This window comes from Macaca nemestrina, chromosome 12 (assembly GCF_043159975.1).
Source record: "Macaca nemestrina isolate mMacNem1 chromosome 12, mMacNem.hap1, whole genome shotgun sequence".
Classification (NCBI taxonomy): Eukaryota; Metazoa; Chordata; class Mammalia; order Primates; family Cercopithecidae; genus Macaca; species Macaca nemestrina.
The window spans coordinates 46,743,089-46,752,562 of record NC_092136.1 but is presented as its reverse complement, the minus strand read 5'-3'; the positions used below and the strand labels follow the sequence as shown (position 1 = coordinate 46,752,562).

At 40.8% G+C, this 9,474-nt stretch overlaps 1 pseudogene; it reads right to left on the bottom strand.

The window, feature by feature from the left end:
* Positions 1-1,523: 1,523 nt before the first annotated feature.
* LOC105487043 (mas-related G-protein coupled receptor member X3-like) lies at positions 1,524-2,486 on the bottom strand (annotated as a pseudogene).
* Positions 2,487-9,474: the final 6,988 nt, after the last annotated feature.

Genomic DNA, 9,474 nt, shown 5'->3' with positions numbered 1-9,474 from the left:
CTGCATTCAAATGGCATGTGTCAGCTCCCTTCAGTGAGGGTTAACCTGAGGTGCAGCCTCACCGTCGGTGAGAAGCAAACAGCCAGCTGTGATGTCACACCTTCTCTTGATGTCTCTTCTGTCTGCTTGAGTTATCTGGGGAAGAAATAACCACTGGTAGAAAATAGTTCTGAATTTTATACTGATTCTGTTTCTAAAATTCCGTTTTTAATTTTGGTAAAATTTATATAACATACATTTTACAACTATAACCATTTAAAGTGTTCAATTCAGTGTCAGTAAGTACATTCAAAATAAGTTGTAACTGTTACCACTGTGCCCTTTAAGAACTTTTCATTATTTCACACAGAAATTCTGTGCTCATTAAATAATGGCTACTCATTCTTTCCATCATCCAGCACCAGGCTCCTCCTAATTTATTTTCTGTATTCACGAATTTCCTAGTTTCAATACCTCATAAAATTAGAACTTACAATATTGTTCTTTGGTATCAGGCTTATATTGCTAAGCACGATGTTTCCAGGTTCATCTATGTCACAGTATGTATTAGAATTCTGTACGAACTGTAAGTTATTATCCAGATACTGTAATTGACATTAGCATGGAAAGGTCAGATATTTTCAGTGTTGCTTCTCATGTTAACAGCCATAAAACTAACTGAAAGTTAAGCCAGAACAATTTGTACAAACCCCGGATTCTCCTGCAACTGAAACAATGTCCAAGCAAATAAATGATTTTCAAGATAATTTCCACTTTGAAACCAATACTGAGGCTTCCATTGGCCAAATTGAACTGATGGGACATATTAATGGGCTCCTCACTGGTTCATTAGTCCAGGAAGAGCTAAATAAGAACTTACCAGTTCTTAAGGGAAAGGGGCTATGGTTGTCTTTGCTAGAAACCAAGGCCAACATGTCACCATTCTGTGGACAAATGACATCAGAGGACTTTTCATAAAACCAATTCCCTGGACTGTTTTTATGAAGAGAGATTTTGTCTCTAAGCACATTATTTTGCTCTCTATATGAGAATTCAATGGAACTTAGAGCTAGCAGAACTCACTTATTCAGAATCAAGTTATCAACTGCAGTAATGCCTCCAGTCATAAAAGGAAACATGATTTTTAAGGGAACATAGTCTGACAGATTAATAAGGAATCTTCCTTCTTGATATAATCAGATACGAACAAGTATAAAGAAGAGTTTTAAGGTTTCAGATAGGAACTCCATTAATTACAATGAAAATTATAGAAGAAGTGTTCAGTAAGAAAGATTCAGTGTAAGATAACACAGAAAATGTGTTGGTAATATCAAGGAGAATCTAAACATTGCACTGTCAGACTAACGCTTTCCATGGGTGAAAGCTGAAACTGTCAGGTTAGATAAACATCTATTCAAAGACCTTGAGGAACCACTGAGACATTTCTGAGGCAGAAGGCTAAGAAAAATGCATATAACTGTCAAGGGTGGCAGGGCAGTGTTGGTCTCAAAGTCCTGTCGGACTGAAAGGGCAGAGGCTCTTCCTCACTGGCCCCATCTGCTTTCTGACAGCTCCAGGGTTTCCTGAGGAAGCTGCCCTCCACCTTCATCCACCTCAGACATGTCCTGCAGAGCCCTCTGGAGAATCAGCTTCAGGTTCTGCCAATTTTGATGCTGCCTAAAGGAGCCCATGAAGAAGTAAATGATGGGGTTGGCACTGTTGTTAGGAGATGACAGGAAAATGGAAACTAGATGAACGTGACAATATAAGACCAGGACATGTGGATCCTGGAAAACAGGGCCCACTGAATGCCAAAGGGCAGGCCGCAGAGGAGAAAGACCAGCACTGTGAGCAGGATGGTCAGGTACAGCCTGGTCAGCGGCATCTTCTGGGATCTAAAGAGGATCCTGATCACTAGGACCAGGCTGGACACACAGAGAATCACACATAAAAACATCAGCCACACGACTGTGATGGATCTGATGTTTGACACCAAACAGAATCAGCACCACTAAACAGGAAGTCACAGAACATCCACTCCAGGATGCTCCGCAGCAGGGACAGGACCCAGAGCAGGACACACAGGACCACTGACAGGTGTCTGGGGCTGCGGCAGTGGTACCACATGGGCCACAGGACGCACAGGCAGCACTCAGTGCTCATGGTGCTCAGAATGTTCAGGCCTGCCAAGTAGGGAAATGTCATCACAGGATAGAGGATTAGAGAGATGGGATGGACATTATTGATGAGGCATAATGGGGACATATAATGTGGCCACCGAGGAAGAGGAAGTCAGCCGCAGACGGGTTGAGGATGTAGGTGGAGACAGCGTTCCTGCGCATGCAGCAGCCCAGGAGCCAGAGAACAACCACATTTCCTGTCAGCCCGACAAGGGAAATGATGCACGTCAGCACCGTGAGGCTCAGGGTCTGCTTGTAGCAAAGAGTCTCCTCAGTTCTGTTAACTGGTGTCAGTTCTGTACCCAAGGCTGAGATGGTTGGATCCATGCTCAGAAACCCCAGTCTGGTGCCCCTGGGAACACAAACCAGATATGATCACCAGCTGTATCATCTTTGATTCTCCCCACCACCCTGCCATGTGAGATTTACTGTCTTTATTTTAAGGAGAGAGAAACAGAGGCTCACAGAGAATAAGTCACCTATCAAAAGGTGGGGGTCCTCAAATCCAGTCTGAAATCCAGTTCTTATTGATTCTGAAGCCTGACCTCTGTCTGCTGCCACACAAATTCTGTGCTGACATGGGAATAACCTTATGATCAAAACACCCCAACTCATCCGGCCAGGGCTGTGGACCCAATCCTTACTGTATCTTGGGCCTGACATTTTCTCTCAGGTGGAGGAATTCAGATACAGAAAGAGGTGGTTGTGACACCCTCATGACTAGGACTGATCATCCGTGGACAGGAAAGAAGACCATGCATTATGAACCAGAGGAAAATGTGACCTTCACTAGAATAAGTGTGAAAATGACTGGGCCTGGTAGGTAAGAAATAATTCAGTGTGTCAGTCATTGCAGACAGGACCACATTTTACATTTCATACTCCTGGTGCCTGTTTCTATGAGCAGCACACTGTGCTCTTCATAAACATTCATTCAATGAATGAATGCATGCATGAGGAGCCTAATGGTAATGGTAGATTTTGGTGAAATGGAAAATAAAAATGAAAGCACCATGTACAACATCAGAACACATAAGTGTAATTAGATGAAGAAAATTTCATTCATCAGAATTCTATCTGTGGACAACTCTATCTGTGTTAAAAAGAATTATTGATGTGTGCCTAACCTGAAATTAATCACTGATGTGTCTTTAAAATGAGGACACGATGTGGTTATGCTGAACATCTAGAAGCATTTTGTATACAATGTTTGCGTAGGGTGTGGGTCTGAGTTGAAATGCTCAGCCATATAGCAGAGGAAAGAGTAAGTGAGGGCGAGGTCTGAGTGCCACTGAAAAAGGTTATTGAAGTGTTGGAATATCTATGGGGGAGTGCTAAGTGTTCTGCTGGGTATAAACAATGTAAACCGATTTCATTCTTTCTTTCAGGAGATCTTTGTTAGCATTTCTTTGTTGCTGTAAACGTTTGTATGAGAGAAGTCCGTGATGGGATATAGGAGATGTGTAGGGCTTGGAGTATAAAGAGAGATGTTCATGCAGATTTCAACTGGAGAATGAGGACTGGGTCTAATATGGGAGTATAACAGCAGCTGATTGAGAGTTTTTAAGGTATTGTCTCTCCTAATCATCTGAAGAGCCTAGGAGGTAAGAATGAGTATTATTCCCATACGGCAGATAATGCACTGGAACACACAAAAAGTGAACTATTCATTCTCGGACTCATATAGTGCGAATTTGAGCCCAGCAGGGATGACTCACGATCTAGTCTTGGAGCAGCCCTTTAGACCCGCACCACTCTGTCAATTATACATGTTAGAGGGGGTAAAGCAGAGGAGTGATTCTCAAGTTAAATCCAAGTTGGCAGTCAAAATTGTGGGTTGGAAAAAAAAAACTAACCTAAACAAATTTCAGGTAGAGAAAGAGAAGCAAATCAAATATGGAACAAAATAGAGGAGAGTGAAAGCCATTTAGGAACAAATTCAGGAGTTCCTTTTTGCCTATCAGAGGCCACCTTTGCTCTGGAATCCTGAGAATGCACACGGGCAGGAGCTTTCCAGGTAGAAAGAAGATGCACCCTCCTCTGGGAGTACAAAAAAGCATCTGGAGTGAGTTCATCCATCAAGAGCTCTTTTAGAGAGACAAGCTGCTACTGCCCTGATTGGCTCAAAAAGGAAATGGGAGGAAAAGGAGAACATCTGTTACTCACACTCAGAGCACTAAACACTTTGTCCATCTATATTTAGGGTAATGGTGTACTTGTCTTCCTCATGAAACCTGAAGCTTCATAACAACTAAGTCATGCCTGTCGTTTTCACTGTGGTATCACCAACATGTAGCATGTATTCCTTAAATATCATCTATGGTATTATCTTCATATAACGTAAGATGAAGCCAAGACCTAGAAAATTAAAGGGTTTTTCTGAGATCACAACACAAACAGTAGGTCCAGTAACAGCCCCTGGTCCCTGGAACTCTCATGAGACTTCTATACGGTTCTCTGTCACATCACTCATCATTTCAGAGGAGTTCCTGATAAATCTTGATGTGAGCACAGAATCAGAAACAGTCAGAGGCAGAGGAGACTGCTACATTGCCCTAATATTCATTTTCCTCTTTGGTCACATAACAATTCTGAGAGTTTAAAAGCAGCACAAGGACGCACATTCCAGTCTTCCTTGATGGAGGGAGCCATTGTATGACAAAGTGCGGTTCAAGGAAAGATGCACAAAAGTGATATAAGCAAGTCCTGGCTCAGAAGATCAATCAAAGAAGCAAAACTTCTCCTTTCCTTCATTTTTTTCCATCATACTGGAATGCTGGTGTGGCTGGAAACCATGTGGGATCACAAGGATGAGGGTAACTCTCTAGGGATTGTGGAGTAGTAATTTTTGGAATTCCGATGTAAAATGCCTTGGAGCATCCAGCACAGATCTCAAAGATAGTCATTTCTGGGTATTCAAGAGGCTTGTTTCTGGAACCGCAGCACACATCAAAATCTGTAGATGCTCAATTTCCTAATATAAAATGATGTGATAGTTGTAAAAAACCTATGCACTTTCTCCCAGATACATTAAATCATTTTAAGTTACTTAGAATAACTGACAAAATATAAATGCCATGTAAATTCTTGTTTTACTGTATTTTTTGGAAGTAATGACAAGGAAAAACAAGTTTGTTCCTGTGCAATGCATACACAACTCCACCATACCATTATTTTAAAAATAGTTTCCACCTTTAGTTTGTTGAATCTGCAGATTCAGGACCTAGTGACACAGAGGCACAACTGTACTTTCTTGTTTAAGATATTTCTACTTTGTGTATTTATGAGAGCAGCCAACCTTATATTCTTAACAAAAGAAATATATTCTCTCTTTAAAATTACAGTTTCTTTTCTATGCATTTTTGATGAATGCAAACATTTCTGCACAGAAGTGACAGTAGAGAAAGACATGCCAAACGTTAAGGTAGTCTGATAGACCTGAAATGAGATAGGTATCAATCACCTTTAGACAGAGAAAACCCCAGGAATTAGGATATAAGAAGAAGAGAAGGATAGTCTCATTTGCTATAAGGATTTGCTTTCCATTCTTCTCTATCCTGTTTGACATGCCAAGAGAGTGGCTTCTATGTACCACATCAGTGGGAATCTTTTTAATCCCAGTGTCTGGTGGAATAGTGACACTGGGACACACCAGCAGGATACTGGAGGACAGCAGGAGAGCCACTTGGGATTTCCACCTCCTGGTTCTCTCCCTGTGTATTAGTTCATTCTCGAATTGCTATAAAGAAATACCTGAGACTGGGAAATTTATGAAGCAAACAGGTTTAATTGGCTCATGGCTCTGCAGGCTATACAGTAAGCAGCTTCTGTTTCTGGGGAGGCTTCAGGAAGCTTCCAATCATGGTGAAAGGCAAAGGGGGAGTGAGGCATCTCACACAGTGAGAGCAAGAGCAAGAGGGAGAGGGAAGAGGTGCAACACGCTTTTGAACAACTAGATTTCATGAGAACTCACTCACTATCACTACAGCAATACCAAAGGGGGATGGTATTAAGCCATTCATGAGAAACCATCCCCACGATCTAATCACCTCCCACCAGGCCCTCCCTCCAATACTGGGAACTACAATCAACATGAGATTTGGGTGGGGACACAGATCCAAAGCATATCAGCCTGTGTGGCTTTGTGTTGGCCATGCAGGGCTTCTCTATCTGCCTGCTCATGCTCTCCCACCCTTATAGCTACAGCTATAGCTATGGTGTCAATGGTAACTGCTCCTTCCCTCTCCCTTTCAGCCTAAGGGAGGAAGTAGTGCTCCCCTATGTGTTGCTGCTTAGGGTGCTGGCCCATGCATTGTCTCTTTCCCTTAACCTTGCACATCTTTGTAAATACTTCCCTCATGAAACACTCCTCAGTCATTTCAGTTGGGACCTCCTTTTTCTTCCTTGAATGTTTATAGACAGGCAAGGATTTACAATTTAGAAAAGTAAGTAAAACAACAAAACCTGCTTCTACAGCAGTTCAACTCTGTGAAGCAATGCCTACATGTCCTTTAGCTCCTTAAATGAATGTGAGAGGCAGAATTCTCTCCATGAGGACAGATTCAGTGATTGGAATAAAGGAGGTGATATGGGGAGATAAATCAGAAGTGGGGACCCCAACTGAGGCTCCCACTGTCTGAGTTGGCAGCACTCAATTTCCAGAAGGAAACTTCATGTCTCCTGTCTTTTCCTGAAACAAGCTCATTATCCCCTGCCTGTAGCACCTAGGTGGAAACACAGAAACGATCTTATAGCAAAAACCATAACTGACTATGGAAGAAGAGTGTTTCTGGTACCTACCCTTATATTTTTCTCTTTTGTCCAGTGGTGAAGACTTCCCTTGTTCTAAAGGTGAGAGCCTTTCTGGGATTCGGTGACTTCAGAGGAGCCTTCTGTGTTGCTTAATTCAGGAGATGCCCACAGGAGCTGGAGTCAAAGCTGGTGAGCAATCCAGGCTTATGAAGATGCTGGACAGACTTGTTATTTCCTGTATGAGGACTATAGACAAATCAGCGGCCAGAGGTATTGGAGACACAAACCCTACCTGAGATGATTCTTGGCCTCTGTCCCATATCCAATATATATAAGCCTCTCCCATCACATTCCATCTTGTTCAACTTCCTTGATAAAAACAGTGGCAAGGTTTGAGAGAACTGACTTCTATTTTAAAAGAAGTTCTACTGTGTGTAAAATGCTATCAAACAGCATTGCATGCTACATTAAAATCTTTCATAAAAGGATGAGTCAATCGACGTGGCAAACTTCACTGTTGCCTTGTTTTAAGATATTGGCACAGCCTATCTTACCTTCAGCCGCCACCTCAGCAGTCATCAATATCAAGCAAGACCCTCCAGCAGCAAAGCATTTGGCTGATAAAGGTTCTGATGATGGTTACGATTTCCTAGTAAAAAAGTATTTTTTAAGTAATTCATGTAGATTGCTTTAGACATAATGCCATTGCGCACTCAATAGACTACAGTATAGTGTAAGCATAACTTTTACATGTACCAGGACACCAAAAATTCATATGATTTACTTTATTGAATATTTTTACTTTATTGCATTGGTTTAAGCAGACTTCCAATATCTTCAACGTATGCCTATATATGATAAAGGTTGTATATCAAAGTAGTGTGTAAAACAGGCACTGTTGAATGAATGGGATTGGGACAACTGAGTTTCTGTGTGAAATGAATAAAGGTGGAAGCATAGTTTACATATGATTTGAGGATAAATCTGAATACAGTACTTAAAATTTTATAATGAAAATAAAATTACCTGGAGGAGCCATAGCAAAATAGTTTTCAAATCAAAGTGGAAAAAGACTTTCAATTATAGAATAGAAAACAGAAGATATTAAAGACAATATTAATAAAGACAAAAAGAATGCCAGCTGTGATGGACCACTCATATATATTAATAAAGACAAAAAGAACACCAGCTGTGATGGTCCACTCATATAGTCCCAGCACTTTGGGAAGCCAAGGTGAGTGGACTGCTTGAGCTCACAAGTTTGAGACTATCCTAGGCAACATGGTGAAACCCATCTCTACAAAAAACACAAAAATTAGCCAGGTGTGGTGGTGCATGTCTGTAGTCCCAACTACTCGGGACACTGTGGTGGGAGGACGGCTTGAGCCCAGGCTGCGGAGATTACAGTGAACCAACATCATACCACTGCACTCCAGCCTGGGTGATAAAGCCTGACCTTGTCTGAAAAAACAAAAATGAAACAAAACAAAAAAAGCTATTTTTAGCATGACATGAACCATCATAATCAAAATATAAATAAACTGTGGCTGGGCGTGATGGCTCACCCCTGTAATCCCGGCACTTTGGGAGGCTGAGGCGGGCAGATCACCTGAGGTCAGGAGTATGAAACCAGCCTGGCCAACATGGTGAAACCTAGTCTTTACTAAAAATACAAAAAGTTGTTGGGTGTGGTGGCACAGGCCTGTAATCCCAACTACTGGAGAGGATGAGTAAGAGAATCAATTGAACCCAGTAGAGGAAAGTTGCAGTGAGCCAAGAATGCTCCTCTGCACTCCAGCCTGGGTGATGGAGACTCAGTCTCAAAAAATTAATTAACAAATGAAATAAAATAAATAAACTGGGAGATATTTGGTAATGTGTGTTATAGTCAAAGTATAAATTTTCTCAGTTGAGACAAATTTTTCTAAAATGATACTAATAATTCAAAATTCAAAAAGCTAATAAGAAAATAACTTTGTTATGATTCACAACTTCTAGAAAATAAAAACGGCTCCTAAACATATAGAAAGAGGAGAAATGCAACTCATAATAAAAGACATGCCAATTGAAATTAGAGTTTTATTTTACTTACCAAAATCTAAAAAACCATTAAGTTTTATAGCATACAGTGTGGGGATAGAGTGGGATCAGGCACCTTCACCCATTTCTGCTGAGGATGCAGTTGTTTAGAACTTACAGTGAAGGCAATTTTCAGTTCATGTAAGCATCTATAAAGTATCATTCTTTTTTTCTCTGTAATTACTCATCTAGGAATTTATCTTGGAGATGCATTTGTGCATGTTCAAAAGATCTATGTACTAAGTTAATAAATACAGTGTTATTTATAGTAAAAGACTGGTAACAGCCAAAATAGCCATCAATACTGTATAAATTATGGTCTATCTGTGCAGTAGAATACTCTGTAGCCACAGAAAGAGCAACAAACCTAATATAAAAGGCCCTCCAGAATTTGTTAGATTTTTAAAAAAGAATGCAGACAAGTGTATATATTGTATGATAAAAATATGTAGTTGTTTTATCATTAAATATTTGTGAATTAATA